Genomic DNA, 17,245 nt, shown 5'->3' on the forward strand with positions numbered 1-17,245 from the left:
TTGCAAACATTCTTTGCACATACACTTGGCAGGTTTGTCTACCTGCTCATAAACGAGAAATGTGGCTCTAAAAACATTAGATCTCGATGGTCATGAAAATATGCCCCGTCAGTGGCCATCACAGTGCACAGGCGTCGATGTTCTTGGCAGTCGTATTTCACAGGCTCTCTTACGTAATGTCCATGACACAGGGAGCCAGCATTACATTTTAATTTGTAGGCCAAAGCACGAAAGCTCTCACATCAAACGTCCTATTACCTTTTCCGGAATGACTCAATGGGGGAAAGTGCATGCTTTTTGCATCACATTAACCTACAATTTCCTGAAGTAGGTGGCCAGATTTCGCTTTTGTATCTAAAAGATGAGTAATCTAAAAGGGATGAGGGAAACAGGTGTCGTGCATTAACATTAAAAGAGTAGAATAGTCATAATGCACAAACAGGAGGCAGTTCAGGTAAAGTCAAAGAAAAGTTTTTACGCTGCCAAATATTTACATAAAAAGTATAGTGATTGAAGAAAAATGCGCAGAGTGTTCAATTAGAGGGCCTTGAGAGCATGCTACGAGGAGGCGACGAAAGCTCAGCCTTAACTAGAACGTAATGAGCGGCGCGCGCGTAATCCAGTCAGAGAGGATGAATGGCCCAGCAGCCATTATGCGAAATATCCGGCTTTAATGGACTGTTGTAAACACGTCAGGTTTTTAAAGAATGATGGCATGCTGTGGCATTCCAGCAGCTGTTTCTGCTACGAACACGAGCGTTTTGAAAACCGTCCAACCTCTGTGATAAAACACTTTATAACTTCAGCCTAAGGCAAAAGCATCTAGTAAGTAATAGTAATAGTAAGTGACGTGCAATATCTCTTAAACAGTTTCTAGTCGTCTACACGAACGTTAAGCACGCCCGTGTCTGTGTCCTGCACGTGGCGGAGTGGGGCCTCAAAGGAGAGAGGCATCTTTGCTGTCAGACAAGCTTTTTAGTTCACAATACAAACCCCCAGTTCTTCTACTTATCCCCCCGACCTTTAGTGCCCGTCCCCCCACGGAAAACTGCTCGGTAATGACCAGGCTAGTCCAGCAATTAGGAAACGTTTTATGACCTCTAAAGAGAGCCTTGGGAAATCCATACGAATGAATACGTCCACGTGGACAGATTGTAGAAAAGGGCTCTCCCGGTGGCCTCGAAGGTGTCCCATGTCAGGCGCAGCATTCTAATCCCAGGTTCACCAATTTGGAAGCATATTTTCAAAAGTTGCTTCTGGGTTTTTCAAGCACTACTTGCTTTTACGTCTGGCTACAGACAGCTTTACCTATTTGCTGCAAGAGCTCATTTCACAAATACTTAAATAAAAAACACAGAAGCAGAGAGTGAGTGGGCTTTGGGTTAGCCCTTTTCAGGCATTTGGTTTCCTGCCTTTTTAGGTGCTGGGCATTGGCCAGTACTCAGTGGTAGTATAAGCTGCTCCATTAACTTTACACAACCTCTTTGGAAATGGGGCATAAAATAGTTCTTAATGTGACTACAGTTGTTGCAACCGCATTCCCATTGCCCCTGAGCTCTCATACAGGTACAGCAATGTCAATTTGAAATAAGGACACTCCCATGAGACATCAATGCTTACAGTACTCCTATAAAGCCACTCTAATCAATGAATCAAGGATCTATAAAGTGCAGTAAATTACCCGTCAGGGATTTGAGGCGCTGTGGTTGATTATTGCTATGTGGTCATCGGTTCATTCAAACAGCCAGGTTTTGAGTTCTTTCCTGAATTGCAGGATCAATGGAGCGGTTCTGAGGTGCAAGGTCCTTCCAAGCTTTGGCTGGTAGGTGTGAGAAGAAGCGTCCTCCGCTGTTGCCTCAGCTGATTCGGGTGTGTCTGCGAAGAAGAGGGAGGCGGATCGTAGGTGTCTGGTCGGTTGGTGGACAGTCATGCTTTGTGAATGCATGCTGGTCCTTCGTTGTGTAGGACTTTGTATGTGTGGGTCAAAATCTTGAACTGGCATCTCTTCTGGATAGGGAGCCAGTGTAGCTTTTCAAGGTAGGGTGTGATGTGGGTCCATCTGGGGAGGTTGAGGATGAGTCTTGCAGCTAAGTTTTGTATGGTCTGTAGCCTCTTCAGAAAGCCTGCGGGGATTCCTACATAGAGTGTGTTCCTGTAGTCCGACTCCAGCCTGCTGTTGACAAGGGTCTGTGTGACAGTTCTTCTGGTATTGGCTGGGGCCCACATTAAGGTCTTGCGGAGCATGCGTAGGGTGTGGAAGCAGGCAGATGAGAGTGTTTAACTTTTTCTTCTGAGATAGCTTGCTGTCCAAGATTATGTCGCGGTTGTGGGCATGATCTGTCGGGGCTGGGGATGGGCTGAGTTCGGGAGGCTACCATGCGTGGTTCTATGGCAAGGTGTTGTTCCCAAAGATGAGAACTTCTGTCTTAATCGAGTTGAGCTTACAACAGCTGTCCTTCATCCAGTCGGCGCCATTCATCATACAGCTGAGGAAGTTGGTTCTGGTGGTGGAGGGGTCTTCTGGCAACAAGAAGAAGTGCTTGGTGTCGTCAGCATCAGAGATGAAGTTGAGCTCGTGCAATCTGATGTGGTTGGCCAACGGGGTCATGCATGTGGTGAAGAGGGTGGGGCTGAGGAATGATCCTGCGGGGACGCCACAGATGATCTTCCTGGGTTTCAGGCTGAATGGTGGGAGACAGATTGTTTGGGTTCTTCCACTGCACTATGAGGTGTCTCCCTGAATTTCGATCTGGTGGAGTCTGTTGATTAAGATGTGATGGGAGACTGTGTCGAAAGTATCTGACAGATCCAGAAGGATGAGGGTTGCTGTTTCCCCATGATCAGAAAGGCCCTGATGTTGTCAGTGGCTGTGATCAGGGCTGTCTCTGCGCTGTGGTTGGCTTAAAATCTGAATTGGGAGGGGTGCAGTAGATTGTTGTGTTCCAGGTGGTCTGTGTTCTGTGAGCTGCTGGTTAATTGCCTTCTCGAGAACCTTTGCTGGAAAAGGGAGAGGGGCCAGTAGTTCACTGGTTCAGCTGGGTCGGGGGATGGCTTCTCCAGGAGGGGCCTCTCTTTAGGGTTGTTTCCAGTCTTCAATGAAGGAGGCCGAGGTGATGGAGGTGTTCACAACCTTCTTGAGCTCGTCAGTAATCGTCTTGTTTGTGACGTTGAAGACATAGCGGGGACAGGGGTCTGTGGGTGCTCCTGAGTGCACGGAGTTCATGATGGAGATTGTGGCTTGAGTTGTGAGAGGGTTCCAATGGCTGAGCAGGTGTTTGGGGTTAGTGTGTGTGTGGGCTGATGCCCTCAGCGTCATGTTGGTGGGGTTTGAAGTTTTCGTAGATGACTGAGATCTTGTCAAGGAAAAAGTTCTCCAGGGTGTCACACACATTTTGGGAGGGGTGGATGCAGTTCTTGGCAGCTGCATGGCTGGAGAACACCTTCACAGTGGCAAAGATCTCATTGCTGTGGTTTGTGCTAGCATCTATGTGGTGTGCTAGGGCGTTCTTCTTGGTTTCTTTCAGGAGGTGGTGGTAATGGTTCAGTGCTGTTTTGAAGGTAGTGTGGTCTTTTGTCTCTTTGCTGGTGTGCCACTTCCTTTCAAGTTACCGGCAGTCACATTTGGTAGATTTCAGCTCCACGGTGAACTAGCTGGTTGTTCTGGAGGGTCCTTTGGATTTGGCTCACTTGCAGGGGCGATTGTGTTGGCATATTCTGTGATCCACTGGGAGAAGTTGTTTGCAGACTGGTCTGCGTTGGATGTTGCATCTGGGAGGTGGAAGTTCACAGCGTTGTAACACTGGTTGCCAGAACTAATCAATAGTACCAGGTTTCCATCCACCCCTCTTGCGTCCGACCACAGAGATAACATCTGATCCAACACAAGGAATGGAGAAAGGGTAATGGGACAGAAAAAGAGAGACCGTCTTCAGAGTCAGGAATGCCTTAAAAACCTATTCTTCTTCTGTATTCTGGTACCTGTAGGAAATATAATTGTCAACTGAGAAACAACCAGGTCTAACTGTTAGTCATTCAAACCTCTCATTCATTCAAGTATCTGTTAACTCTGTATACTTGCTTCTCTCTATTCTTCACAATATATTATACATATATATATATGTTTATATATATATTTTTATGTATATATATAACATACATCTTATTCTACCACTAAATCTGTACAATTTTCACAGTCGTCTTCTTTTCTTTTAAAAGTCTTTTAATCAATTCCTGTAGATGTTTAGGCGAATTCAAGAAAGCAGTTGATGTAAATTGCATTAGTTTATTCACACACGTAATCACAAGTCTTAATTTCCTTTTAAAAGACTTTTGTGTATGAAATAACAATCTTCTGAGTAATCGACAATTCTTTTAAGTCAATATTACGCCATACTTGGATTAGTGGAACAAACTGGTATCATCTTCTCACAGTTGATATTTTCTTCCGCACCTTTGCGCTCCTTAATCTCCAAAATGACTTAAAGGAAACCATGGAAATACAGAATTTTTACAGGGGTAACTCGAAAAGAGTTGATTAGAACTCTTGCATATCAAAACAACATCTGCTGTGTGCACACAAAAGACCGTGGATAGAGTGTAAGAAGGAATTAAATTAACTGCCACTAGACAGGAGCCAAAACTAAGTAGAGGAGTGCCTACAAGGGATTTTGCTCACAATCGTAGTTAAATATTTGCTTATAACACAATCATTTTTTGTTCAACCTGATCAGTGATGAACTTGTGATTTAAACACAGAAAAAGGACAATTGCTTTTCTTATAAATAAACCAGTTTTGATGTAGATATCAAGTGTATGACAACGGGGCAATCTTTTCTTAAAAAATACAAATATTTAATATGTACAAAAATGAAAACAAGGGGATTATATTCGGAATCAACCAAGCATAATGTTAAAGGTATTAGAACTTAACCTATAAAACACATATGTAAACATCTATTCCAAGAATTCAAAGAGGTAAACGGTCTGACAAAACAGAAAATGGTTCCTCGAAATCAAAAGATGGTAAAGGAAATAGATGTACTGTTGACGTTTCGGTCTGTGTTGGCAGTGAGACCGTAAGACCATCTTCAGGACTTGAAGTTGATTGTAAAGCCAAAATGTATCCTTCTACGATTTCTTTGGAGTAAGTGGGCTCAATAGCGTCACGACGGCAAGGGAATTTCTCCAAGTTGTTGTCTATAGCCAAGTATTTTCAGGGTAAAGTTGAAAGAATACACTGCCAGAAACGTGGTCTTGTGCAGCCTCTAGAGGAATCAAATCGCACTCGATAGGTCTTCGGGAACGCGCTAACAGTTGCGTTGTAGGGCGCAAACCTTTGCTACCTACAACGCGTGGCGTCGTGACTCTATTGAGCCCACTTCCTCCAAAGAAATCGTAGATGGATACATTTTATGGGAGGCCCATAATCATGCCCTTGAAGGTTTTGTTGAACTTTCAACTATCTATTGCATTGTGGGTGACAGGGTGTGGTGAACTTGTGGTTCACTCCACACTCCTTTCACATTGCAATGATGAAACTTGACATGAAGTTTGTACCTCTGTAAGTTAAGATCCCCTTAGGGAAACCCGCTCTGGAAAAATTCCCAGGAGGGCCCAGGATAAAGGAACTGTGGTGGTTCTAAAGGGTATAGCCTCTGTATACCTAGTGGCATGGTCCACCACCCCTAGAATATAACTGTGCCCAGATGCAGTTGGAGGGTTCATGGGACCAATGATATAAATCCCAACCCTCTCAAAGAGCAGCCTCACCACATGTATGAGGGTGGCCTTTGTGGTACCACCTGACTTCCCACTGGCTTGACAGGTGGTACAGGAGCGGGGAAACTCCTTTGTGTCCTCTGACATGTGAGGCCAGTGAAAGTGAGGGACAAGCCTGTCCCAAGTCTTACTTTGGCCTAAGTATCCTGCTAAGGGAATGTCATGTACCAAGGTGAGTAGGAAGCCCCTAAACTTCAGAGGTATGACCAGACCATCCTCCTGGTGGCACCAAGTTTGGGGTCTCTACCCTCTGAGTACAGGAGTCCCTCATCCAAATAGATCTTGTGAGATCCACTGACACTCCCAGCAGCCTCAGCAGCAGCTTGCTGTCTGAGGGGTTCTAGAGAGGGGCAGCTTTGCTGCTCCAAACTCAAGTCTGCCCTAGAAGGGCCCTCTGTCCCCAAGAACTCAACCTGATCAGGTTCCCGTTCCTCTGAGATAGTTCCTTCACAGGGACGGAGATCATCTCCCTCAAGAGATTGATCCCCACACTGAGTCTGGGGGGGGAGACCTAGCCTTACCCCTCCAGCTCCTCCTCTTGGAATGCACTTGGTCCATAGTTCCAGGATCCAAGGCCCGTTCAGTGTTAGCCAGCTTGGCCGGTGATCTAGTCACAGCAAACACGTCTGCAGTGATGCCTATCATTGCTGCATGAGTACTTAACTCTACCTCAGGCCAGGCTGAAGATTCCAAATCATTGCCCAACAAACACTCCACTGGAAGGTCTGAGCTAACCACAAGTTTCTTAGGGTCTGTTACCCCTCCAGAGCTGAAATTAACAACTGCCAAGGAATGATCAGTCCGGACATTGGTAGCATTGGTCACGTGGTACATTTCTCCAAGTATGAATTGGTCAGGGCCCACAAGATTCTCTGTCACGATAGTGACACTTGCACCCGTGTCCCAGTATGCCATGGCCTCCTGACCATTGATCAAAGGCTGTTGTCTGTATTTGCCCAGGTTACTGGGACTAACAAATAAGGTGGCAAGATCCATGCCACCATCACAGACTAGTACAGCCTGAGCTGGAGTTCTGAGTAGGCCAGAACCCGTCTCAGAGTCCAAGGTTAACCCTACTAATCCCTTGTTCCCTGTACCACCACCTGTACTAGTGACAGGGGGCGCAGTTGCCTTAGGGCAGTGGTTTAGTGCCTTAGGAGGATTTTCCTTGGCGTTTGGACAATCAGCATCCTTTGTCCAACGTGTCTTCGGTTTATAGAGATAACATCAAGGTTTCTTTTTGCCTTTGCCTTTGTTAGATTGTGACTGACTTCCCCCAGATACAGGTTTTTGGGGCCCCGATAAAGACTTTTGATCTTTACCCTTGTCCCCACCCTTATCTGGAGTTTTAGCATCTTGCTTCTTCTGGTCACCACCATTGTTCTGTTTTTTCTGCTTCACCCTAGTTCTGACCCACTTATCTGCCTTATTTCCCAATTCTTGGGGAGAAGTTAGATCAGAGTCAACCAGGTACTGATGCAACAACTGATTTTGGCAATTATTAAGGATCAAATTGTACAATCCCTTGAAATCATTCACTTTGCTGCCAAACAACCAGCCTTCCAGAGCCTTAATGGCACTATCCACAAAGTCTACCCAATCTTGATTCTGGGGCTTCTGGGTGTCTCTGAACTTAATTCTGTACTGTTCAGTGGTTAAGCCAAACCCATCAATGAGAACACTCTTCAAGATTGAATAGTTGTCAGCATCCTCTTCTTTAACAGTGAGGAGCTTATCTCGACCTTTGTCAGCAAAGGTGAGCCACAAGATAGCTGCCCACTGCTCCCGAGGGACCCTCTGTATTTACAGGCCCTCTCCAAAGCAGTTATCCATTTATGGATGTCATCCCCAACATGGTAGGGAGGGACAATCTTGCTAAGGTTCCTATTATCAAAGGAATGTTCCTTAATTCTAGGGACACTGTTGCTGCCACCATGGGACTCTAGTCCCAACTTTTTTCCAGCTTTCTGGACTTCTAGGAACTCTTTATCAAGGGCCAATTCATCTTGCCTGAGCCTAAGCTTCGCTTTCTCAAATTCATGAAATTGGTTTTCCCTGTCAAAAGTGTGGTCCCTCTTGCTAGATACAGAGGTCCCTACAGACTGTCCTAAGTGATTTGAATCTGCAGAGGTAGATCTAGATCTCCTTGGTAAACTCTGCACTCTTCCAGGAGGGTTGAAGAGGGAGGCTTCTTGGCCTTCTCCATCACCTCCCTGAAGATCTGAGTCATCCATCAGGTTCCCCCTGGTCAGGGTTAGAGTCTAGGTCATAAAAGGTGTCACCTCCTGACCCATCCTCACTCCCTGTCCCACTCACACTCTCCTGTTCATCTGACCCAGGGGTCTTCCTCAGGTCATCAAGAAGTAACACCTCTACTAAGCGTTGAGTGTTGGCACTGCTCCTTCAGCTTTCTAGAGGCACACAGGGCTTTCAATTCTTTGAATGAAAGCGCACTGTATCTAGAAGGCAGAGAGCCACTGGCATCTCCCTTAGTAGACATACAAAGTGTGGTGAGCTGTGGCACCTACCTAACCTACTGGGAACTAAACTCTCCGAGGTTGGAGAAAGGGTGTGCTAGACCCTTGACTTACCCAACCCTAAGTACAGTAAAACTTACTTATTCTAAGCTAGTATTATATGTACCTAGTACTTAGTGGCTTTTAGTTAATCAATACAAAGATTAATCTGGTAAAACAATGCAGCTTGAATCCCAACCCCAACCGCTACACACCAATGTGAGAAGTTGCCCTGGTATATGCTGTCCACTGATTAAAGTGGGCACCCTGTACTAGTCCAAACAAACCTTATGGTGATTAAAGAGGTCAAAGATAAACTTAGAAAGCTATCCAAGTGGTAGCTGTGAAGAGCAGCCTTCAGGCTTAGTGTTGAAGGAATGTTAAGCAGCTTGTTTTACCAGAATGGAACCTTATAGTATTGATTAAATGAAACGAGAACCAAACAGTAGTTCTAAAAATATGTATTTATTAATATAACACACTAAAGGTCCAACCCAGTATCTTCTATACTAAGATACCCACAAAGCACACAATACTGTAGCACAGAAACACGTGTAAGTAGCACTAATACACAGTGGGCTCCAGGGGCAGACCAAACCATATACTAAAATAGTGGTATAAGAACCACGACTTGAGTCAAGCCTGTGTCTTGAAGATGTAGAATCGCTGGGACCCCAAGGAACCACTCAAGGTGAGTAAGTAGGGACCCCACAGAGGATGGGTGCAGTGTGGGAACACGACCGTGTGCGCCATACAATTCTACGGGAGAGTCGTAGTTTAAGGACCCTTCTGTGTGGACTTTAAAGAAACCCCGTAGAACTTAGGAGGTTGGAGAGCCACCTCACCCATGGATACAGTAGTACCAGAGTTACCTAGCCCAGGGAATCCGGGTGCATAGGTCTGAAGTGGCATCGGAAACAGCTGTCAATCTCTATGGAGTACTTAAAAGAAGAGCCACTGCGAAGAAGAAGAAAAATGTCAGTTGGAATCCAAAGGTGGTTTCTTGTTGAAGAGTACCTGAAAGCAGAGGGGACAGAGTCTGGGTCACTCAGGAGTGACCAGGGGCTCGGTAGATGAACGCCCACCGATGTCGGGTGCTTCAGGTGCATTGAGGGGGTTCTTGACTCTGCAGCCACCGGGACCAGGAGACGTTGAGGACAACCAGGAGCCAAATACGAGCTGTCCCACAAAGGATGTCGAGTACTGAGAGGTTGGTGTCCGGCTGAAGCAACAACAAGCCTTGGCAACAGCAACCCACGCAGAAGGTTATGGTTCAGACCAGCAAGGTCCAGGAGACTCACCAAACACAGGGGAGTCAGGACAAGCCTGGAGCAACCAGGGGAGCCCAAGAAAAGCAGAGATGACCCTCAAGAGAACCCACAGGCCATGAGTCGCGAGGGGACCTCGAGCATTTTCAAAAGTAACAGCCCACGGAGCACTCAGTGCATGGAGGCCGAAGTTCTTTGGTGGAAATGGTGCCAGAGGTTGGGGCTACTCCCAGCCCACTGCACTTGTTTTGGAAATGCCAACAAGCATATGCACTTGGAAAAGAATGCGGTGCACAGGGGTACGGGTATTACAGCCCCCAAGTGGGATTCTGACCTCAGACTTGCTGAGAGGGCAGCTTGGACCTAGTGGGACTAGGAAACCCACCTCCTGTGTTGCTGGAGCCTTCGGAGTACGTAGGAGCTCAGGAGCAGCAGACCAGTCATTCATGATGTGGGGCCTACATTTGCAAGGGAGTGACTCTTTCACTCCAAGGGAGATATCTTCAGTTGTCATTGATGCCCCACAGGTCCTGCACGGAGCCTGTATGGTGCACAGGCACAGACGATGCTTTGGATGGAGTGGGAGACAAAGTCGGGCTTAAACGAAGTTCAGCAAAGTCCAGAGTGCCCAGATGATCGAAGTTCAGTGGTTTCTGGTTCAGGATCTTGTCCATGTTGAATCTAGGGTGCTGCAGCAAGGTAATCCCTTTTGTACCCACGTGAGAGGGTTGGACAGATTCAGGGGACCCTCCCAGGGAGGGTCTGAACAGTCGGGAGGTTACTCCCATGTCCTTTTTCCAGTTTTGTGCCAGAGCAGGAGCCAACTGTTCCCAGTACTGGTTTGAAATGGACTATGCACAGGGACACCAAACGTCCCCCTCATGCAGACTTTTGGTAGCTGGCAAGTGCACCAACCCTGGCCTAATATAATAAATTCTGTCTGGGAGGTGGCCACACCTCCCTGTGACGAGATGCCTATTGGTCTGCCTTCCCCTGCTTGAACTTGGCTCAGCAGCATGAGGGCAGAAATGTGTCTCTGGTCGGCAGCAACCATTTTGGGCTGCCCTGGACTAGAAGGCTGGTACTGAAACACCAGAGACCTCACAAAGCTCGTTTCTGAGGGGTGAAATCATACCTCCCACACAGTTACGAGTGTGGGGGTATGATTCCACAATGTTTGACATGAAACACTATAGGGTTACTTTCAGCCGTTTTAGGGTTTTATCATCACGCAGTTGCATAATGTCACTCTATATGTTGTAAATGGCTGTAGCACTAACAACATGGGAGAATGGACTCCGTAGGCTGCAGGGGTGTCCTAATCATGCAGCGGCACCCTGCCTTCAGGATTGTCATGGCCTGCTATAGGGGTGACTTATAGGTTTTAAGTGTAGTGACCCTTAGATATAGTAAACCTATATCTTCAGTAAGTGGTGCATGCATCAACTTACACAGGCTGCAATGGCAGGCCTGTACATCCATTTTGCATGGCCTCTCATGGGTGGCATTATACATGCTTCAGCCCATGGGAGGCCTCTGGGGAACCTATGCCCTAGGGACTAACAAGGGTACCCCAGTTACCAATCTGGACTGTACCCAAGTACATGACGTAACAGTTAAGGGAGAAAGCAGATAGACTAGGGTCCTGATTAGCAGGATCCCAGTCAGACTAGTCAAAAACAGTGTAACATGAAGCAAAAAGTGGGGGTAACCATAAGAAGCAGATCCTACATTCCTACACTGCCCACAATAGGTCTTTTCGCAACCTCACATTAAAACGTTGACAGAACCTCAAACTTCTGTTGATTAACGAGTGAGTCTTTAAACAAGGCAGGAAATTCCAATTTCCTTTGTTTAACGAGTGAGTTTTATTGCTGGACACTGTATTCCTGATAGTAAGAAGGTTTGTCAGGATGTGCTAGATGAAACTGCTTCACCAACCATGGGGCGTAAACGTTCTGAGATGGCTTCCAAGATCTTTCTTCTGGACCATATCCTTTCCAATCTATTAAGTAATATAACTTCCCTTTCTAAATTTTGGAACCTAAACTTCAGCAAATCTCAAAATCTTGTTCTGAACTTACAACTATAAGCTCTGGGGGGTCAGTTAACTTCAAATTCGAAAGACTTCTTGTTAAGAGAGAGACATGATCAACTGGATAAATCTTAATTTGAGGAGGTAATTTAAGTTTAACGGTTTCTGAATTGATTATTCTGTCAATAGTAAAGGGACCTAAGAATCATGGCTGAAACTTTCTGTTCCCTTTTAATCGTAAATGACGAGTGGAAAGCCATACCTTATCTGCCTGGTTATAATTTGGGTTCTTCCTTCTTTTTTTTGGCGTTATTTTATAAGAAGCCTTATCGTTAAAAAGATTTATTTTAGCAGATTCATAAGCCTTATTAAATCTCTTGCTAAGTTCTTCTACAGCAGGTACGGAACTGATTAAGTTCCCTATCACAAAATTAGGATGTCTTCCTGAATTAAAAGAAAAAGAAAAATGAGCAGTGGAAGCATGAACTGCATTGTTATAAGCAAATTCCGCCATCCAAACCAACTCCGACCACTCTCCATCCTGATCTAAATGACATAGTCATAAGTATTGTTCAAGTTCTTGATTAACTCTCTTAGTCTGTCTCTAGATGATAGCTGGTGGAATATCTAGCATCCACTCCCAAACCTTTCATGAATGTTTTCCAGAAACAAGAGACAAACTGAGTTTCTCGGTCGGAGATCACAATCACCGGGATTCCATGAGGTCCAACAATGTGCTGTGAAAAAGTTGGACTCATTCTAAGGCATTAGGAATTTTCATTAAAGGAATGAAATGACTCATCTGGAAGAAGTGATCAACAAAAACTAGGATAGTATTAAAACCTAAACTGTTGGGCACGTCTATAATAAGATCCAATGAAACTGTGTGCCAAGGACAAGGAGGAATAGAAAGGGCTGAAGTTTCCCTTCCAGGGCTTGTCGATTAGATTTTCCATGCAGACACTTCTCAAAAGTTGAAACATATTGTCTTATTTGAGCATCCATAGCTGGCCACGAAAATCTCTCATAATCAGATCTTTAGTCTTTGAGATTCCTTTGTGACCCGCCGTAGAATCTTCATGGTAATTCTTCAAAGTCATGTTTTGCAATTCATGAGTTGGAACATAAAAAGCATGCTTGTAAAATAGAAGACCTCTTTCAGAGTTTTCCTGACTATTCAAACATCTTTTCTTAAAATTGATGTCGTAATCTTTTTATTTAGATCTGAAAATTGTAATGTACAAATGATCTTTTCGGCTGGAATGATGGTTTTACTCTCTTCAACATGATCCACTGGTTGAATCTTCATTCTTGAACGAGCGTCAGCTTTACCATTAGCGGATCCTGGTCGATAGGGGATGGTAAAATTTAAATCAGCAAAATATAAGGACCATCTAAGTTGTCTAGGAGTTGGAGTTTTAGCAGATTTTAAATATTGTAGATTTTTATGGTTCGTATATACAGTTACAACATGTCTTGCTCCCACGAAGTAATGTCGCCATTCTTGGAAGGCATCCTTCACTGCCAGAAGTTTCTTAACCGCAATAGAATAATCCATCTCAAAAGGCGTTAATTTCCAAAACGTAAAGGCTACTGGATGAAGTTGAACAGTACTTTTATGGCGCTGTGATAATACGCCGCCAACAGCAAAATCCGAAGCATCTGCTTCTACATAAAAAGGTTCATCAGGGTTCAGATGAATTAAAATAGGCGCAGAGGAAAAGGAAGTCTTCAGGAACTGAAAGGCCTCTTCCACTTCAGTTGTCCAATGAAAATGAACTCCTTTTTTGAGAAGATTCCTTAATAAAGTGACAGTAGAAAGTTGCAAATCCCCCAAAACTTTGAACCTCCTACACACTTCTGGGTGAAATCCAATCTAAAATCTCTTGAATTTTTGAAGGATCCATAGCAACTCCTTGAGCCGATAAGACAAAACCAAGAAATTCCACTTTATCTACATGAAATGCGCATTTTTCAAGTTTCACATATAAACTGTGTTCTAAACATTTCTGTAGAATTGCTCTGACCTGTTTATGTTCTTCCAAGTTTTTAGAAAATATAAAAATATCATCAATGTAGACAACCGCTATTCTATCCAAGAATTCTTTCAGGACATCATTGACGAAATTTTGGAATGCAGATGGGACATTACACAACCCACATGGTATAACTTGATATTCATACAGGCCAAATCTTGTCCGAAAAGCTAGCTTCCACTCATCTCCCTCTGCCACTCGAAGCATGTGATAGGCTCCTCACCAATCTAATTTAGTAAAAATCTTAGCTTCTTTCACTTGATCAAGAAGTACTGAAATCAAAGGAAGCAGATAACTATTATATATATTTATATATACATAAAAATTCTTTATTGCTTGATTAATAAAAAATCATTGCAATCACAGCATCTTCACATCTCAATGTTAAAAATGAATTAATTGCAACTTCCCATCACATAATATAAAAACTGTACCATATATACTATTTAAAAGTTTACCAATAAGATCAAATCAAACCACCGAACATCAATAATTACATCAACATACTATAGCACATTTTAAAGTGACAGCGTGCACAGCACACTATTTCCCCTGTACATAACGGAAAAATACTCTAAAAGAGTACTTCATTAATTTCTACAGCGAAATACTACACATATTGCATTTCAAAGTGCTACCGTGCAATAAGTGCAACAACCATCATATTAAAACAATGATAAAGTGCATCAAAAATGTTATTGTACATTTCTTACACAAGTTACATTTTAAAGTGCTAATGTGCAGTAATTGCAACGACCATCATATTAACACAATAATAAAGTGCATCAAAGATTACTACAACGGTGACACTTCTATTATTACATTTCAAGTTGTCAACCTAGTAACAAAATCATTTGGTGAAAAAATAAAGACTAAATCGAGCTAGTAGGTACCAAAGCCATTAAAATAGTGGATCTCAACCTTATTATATCAGATATATTTCAACTGCCATTAAAAATATTACCAATTGGCATAAACACTGAATCGAATTACCAGAGAGTGACATAATTAAAGCCTGACGAGCTGATCTGACCCCGCTCATCATAAAATGTGGTTTCAGAAATGTATGTTGAAGGTTAATCAGCTTCGGGCACACACACACTATATGTACTAGTGTCTCCTGTGGCCAACCACTAAGTCTACATTTAGAATCTGGCCACTGCTTGATCCAAGGTTGAGTGCCCTCCCTAGTGGGATTTATTCCCATAAGTAACCATAAAAACATATTTTTAAACTTTGCTGAAAAAAAGCAGTCAACTACGGCTGGATACGCAAGGATTGGTATGAGTTAATCACATACCATACATCATTTTTCTCTACTAATGCATTTTTATCCAATTTGAGCGATTCAGCTTTAATAGGTTTTTTTAAGATTAACTTATAATTGGGCATTTTCAGATCTTGCAGTGCAATTTGCAGACCAATGTCTCTTAGGGAGGTTAAAATATAAGATCTACATTTTACAACATAGGCAGACTTATCTATTTCTTGCCAGCAAATATTCCCTAAGTATGTAGGGGCTGATGTGGACAAAGCGACTATACATTTTAGAAAAGCTCTTTTTGATACTAGGCACTGTCTCTGGAGACCAAACTCGAATTGTATTCCCGCTTGACACACTGAATTGTCAATCACAAAAATTGCTTTGAAGACCTTGACTACCAGTAGATCAAGTACATTTGCGTCTTTCCCTCTAGTAATGGGAGAGCCATAAATGAGGATTGGTTCTAATTTGGCTTTAATTACTTCAAGAATAAAATCATATGATTGACAGTTCAGTGATCTTTTTAAACATTTAAAATCATGGATCAAGGTCCTTAGGTCCTTAAAATGACATTTAAAGGATACTTGATTGTCGAACACCACTACTAAGTATCTATACATCTTGACAGCATCAATTGTACCTGCTCTGGCCTTCCATGAATTAAAAGTCTGTTTACCTACACCAATTTTCTTTACTTTAGTTTTTTTACATTCAATTCAAGGCCATTCAGTTGTGTATAATCCTCAAAGGCGGTAATAAGTCTTTGTAGGCCAATAGGAGTATGACTCACAAGGATAGTATCATCAGCATATTGGAGGTAACTAATTTGTACCCCCCCACCCCATGCTAGGAACATGCCCATAAATAGCATCCAAATGCTGGGAAAGATCTGATAAAAATAAATTAAAAAGACAGGGAGCAAGAACACAACCCTTCTTTAGGCCACTATATGTTCTAATCTTCCTTGATAAGGAGTTACCATCACCCAACTTGACTTGAAACCAAGTATCAGTATACAGAAGAATAATAGCCTTCAACAGTTTCCTTGAAATGCCCCGATCTAACAATTTTTTCCATAACAAGTTTCGTGGCACAGAGTCGAAGGCTGTCTTGAGATCAATACAAGCAATATATAAATGTTGTTTGTTTAAGACAGCCCGCTCCACAAGTAAGGTTAATGCCAACAGATTAGTAATGGTGGATTGGCCTTTCCGAAAACTGGTCTGATTGAATGGAATAATGCCTTCCTGCATAGCCCAATCTTCCAATTCTATCAAGAGAGGGGAAGCAAACACCTTTGCATCAACATCAGTCACCGAGATTAATCGATAATTGGCGGGATTGGCCACCGGGCCTTTTTTATAGATGGGCTGCAGTATGCTACCTTGCCATGATTCTGGTACGATCTCCAGTGTCAACACTTCCCTGAATAAATTATACATAATACCAGCCCACATGTCAACATTTGCTTGGAACAGGGCATTAGGTAGCCCATTAGTTCTGAAGGCACCATTTGCACAAAGTCCACTTAACAAGTTCGATACTTGATTACAACTCTGGACTTCAAAATTTGGGTCAAGACTAGAATCTTTGAGTTGGACTGTGGTAGTAATATCCTGACACTCAACACTCCCCATATTTGTTGTTAATATACTAATGTCCTCATATCCAGCCAACATATCTGGTCGATTTACAATCTGGACCGATGAGCCATACAAATTAGCTATAAAGGTTACCCAGATAGCTCCTTAAATATTTACAGAAAAAGCCCTACTGCCTCCCCTTTCAAGCTTGTTAATAACTGCCTACATTTTTTTGCATTATTTTGCTTTGAGGCGGATAATAAACTATTGCAAAGCCCAGTTTGATGTTTAAGTTTAGCTTTCAAGACCTCTTGTTTATAAGTCTTTTTAAGTTCCTTCAAGTTTTCTTTATACACGGAATAGGTCTGATAAAATCTATGGGCATATGCCACCCGAACAGCTCTATTAAGTGATTTCTTTAACTTTATTAACTTGGGGGGGGGGGGGGAGGGAAGGAAAACCATATGTTCAGGGTGTTCAAATGGTTATATATTTTCCTAGCCTTACGGGCTACAAATTTCCCCAAGGGACGTTGTAATAAAGTTCCATTTACTAATCATCTTCATATCACCCTGTACCCCCGTTCACATTCCTTAATTAATGCCTCAGCTGCTTGTGTAATTTCGTCCTCTTTAGCTAAATGCCATACCAACCTCTTCAGGTTATATGCAGAGTGCGCCATATTGGGAAGGTCATTAGATATAGAATGACACTTCACAGAAAAAATTTATTTTACAACGGGGGGGGGGGGGTGTTATGATCACT

General features: G+C 43.2%; 1 protein-coding gene across 4 annotated transcripts in view; it reads right to left on the reverse strand.

Annotated features, from left to right (window-relative positions):
* SLC36A4 (solute carrier family 36 member 4) overlaps positions 1–17,245 on the reverse strand; it is a 1,249,299-nt gene that overhangs the window by 425,702 nt on the left and 806,352 nt on the right. The gene's annotated exons all lie outside the window — the stretch shown is intronic.

The sequence above is a fragment of the Triturus cristatus genome, chromosome 8 (genome assembly GCF_964204655.1).
Source record: "Triturus cristatus chromosome 8, aTriCri1.1, whole genome shotgun sequence".
Classification (NCBI taxonomy): Eukaryota; Metazoa; Chordata; class Amphibia; order Caudata; family Salamandridae; genus Triturus; species Triturus cristatus.